The sequence below is a fragment of the Zingiber officinale genome, chromosome 1B, assembly GCF_018446385.1.
Source record: "Zingiber officinale cultivar Zhangliang chromosome 1B, Zo_v1.1, whole genome shotgun sequence".
NCBI lineage: Eukaryota > Viridiplantae > Streptophyta > Magnoliopsida > Zingiberales > Zingiberaceae > Zingiber > Zingiber officinale.
The window spans coordinates 81,530,912-81,533,245 of NC_055986.1; the positions used below are offsets into that span (position 1 = coordinate 81,530,912).

A 2,334-nucleotide genomic window follows, 5' to 3' on the forward strand; every position below is an offset into this window, starting at 1 on the left:
GTTCTGGCCGTGTGGAGTCACACGGCCGTGCAGGTTTGGCAGAGAGGGAACTGGACATGGCCGTGTGAATCTCACACGGCCGTGTCACGGGGCCGTGTGGCGCCCGATTCCCTCCTCTATTTAAACCCTTCTTCATGAATTGAAAGGGGATCTCTCCCCCTTTGGGAGAAAGCAAGATTTGGTGGTTTCCTCCCATTCTTGGGAGGATTTCTGGGCGATTCTAAGGGAGATCTCGACGATTTCGACTCCGGAGCGTGGATTGGATCCGAAGACGAAGCTTCTTTGTAGATAAGTTTTCTCTTTCTCCCTTTTCTTGGTTTCTTGGATTGGGGGATTCAAGGAATGCTTGTAATCTCTATTTCTTCGGGTTTTCTTCCTCGATTCATGGAGTAGATCTTGTATTCTAGGATTAAGGGAGTATTTGTATGATGGATTGATGTAATCTCTTATGGATTTGCCATTTTCTTGTTTCAATGACATTATCTTGCTTGTATCAATTATATCTTGAATGATTGATGGTGGTTTGTGCTTAATTCTCATTCTTGATTGATTGTTTGGATTTCTTATGGACTTGGTAAAGATAAACTCTCACTCGATCATCCGAGGGATCCACGTGACAGGTGCAAGCCCGTGTAAGGACATTTGAGAGATAATCTTGAAGAGGAAATAGGGATATTCAAGAGAGTAGGATGGATTTTATGATTAGCTTCTTGTATCTTGATAGATTAATGAGTCGTGGGCTTCTACGTTGATATCCGAGGAAGGCATAGTAATAGGTGCACTTCTGTGTAAGGACAACATAGGTTCATGTCTAATTAATCCTATTTAGATACATTTCTCAGTCTTTAGCCGGTTGTCTATTGCAAGAGGGAACCGGCATCTTTCTACATGTTTGGAAATTGAGGGATAAGAATTGGTAAACCATTTACATTCAAGAAATCTTACAAAGAAACCGAAACTCCTAGAATCTTCCTTTATCATAACCCAAAACACTAAACTCTTGTTTGTTGATCTTTAATATTAGATTTGTTTACCTTTACTTTGCTTTTGAAACGATTGGATAGTTGTTTAGCTAATTCGCATTGAGACATTTCTAGTGCTTATTCCAGTCCCTGTGGATACGATAATCTTTTATATTACTTGCGACATTTCCGTACACTTGCGGAGCGTAACAAGTTTTTGGCGCCGTTGCCGGGGACTGCGCTATAACGTTAGGAATTATCAATTGAGTTAGACTAAACATAACATTTATTTTCCTTTCATATTGCATAGTTGTAACTAATCATTAGATTTCTGTTTTTTTACTTTCTTGTATAACTTTCACTTCTTGTTAATTTTTTTTTGTACAAACTCAATTCTGCATTTTTTATTCTTCTAATTTTCCTTTTTGTGTCGAATTGCTATCTGCTATCTTGTTCTTGTGTATGCGAAGATCTAACTTTGCAGGGGAATTCTTTCCTTTTGACCCTGAGATTGATAGAACTTTCCATAAAAGAAGAATTCTGCAAAGGCAAATTGAAGAACAGGAACATTTGAATATGGCAAATAGACCACTTAAGGATTATGCAGCACCCTATGCGAGAGGTTTTCGATCTAGTATTTCAAGACCTTCAGTGGAAGCTAATAACTTTGAGATCAAACCCGCAATTATATCTATGGTGCAGCAGAACCAATTTGGTGGAGGACCTCATGAGGACCCTAATCAACACTTAGAGGTCTTTTATGAAATATGTGGTACCATGAAAATGAATGGAGTTCCTTCAGATGCAGTTAGATTATTATTATTTGGGTTTTCTTTAAGAGATAGGGCAAAGCAATGGCTGAATTCTTTGGCCCCTAATAGCATCACCACTTGGGAGCAGTGTGAGCAACAGTTTCTTGATAAGTTCTATCCACCAAGCAAAACAGCTCATATGAGGAATTTAATTGCAAGCTTCAAGCAAACCGACTCAGAATCTCTTTTTGAAGCATGGGATAGATATAATAGTATGCTCAGACAATGCCCACATCATGGGTTGGAAAGATGGTTAGTGTTGCACACTTTTTACAATGGTATCAATTATCATACCAAAGTGTCCCTTGATTCAGCTGCTGGAGGGGCACTTATGAACAAAAGCTTAGATGAAGCCGAAGAAATCATTGAAAGTGTAGCACAAAATCATCATCAATGGGCAAATGAAAGAAGTGGTGGCTATTCCTCCGTAAACCCAACAATTAAAGCATCAGGGAAGTTTGATGTAGATGCAGTCACTCTTTTGTCTGCAAAATTGGACGCTCTTACAAAGAAATTTGAGAATATGGGGACTAGTGCTAATATGGTCAATGCTATTAGTA

At 38.9% G+C, this 2,334-nt stretch overlaps 1 non-coding gene across 1 annotated transcript; it reads right to left on the reverse strand.

Moving 5' to 3' along the window:
• Positions 1-1,911: 1,911 nt before the first annotated feature.
• Positions 1,912-2,017, reverse strand: LOC121994724. The gene has a single exon (XR_006115795.1). It is a non-coding gene; the product is annotated as a small nucleolar RNA R71 (small nucleolar RNA).
• Between the last annotated feature and the right edge of the window lie 317 nt (positions 2,018-2,334).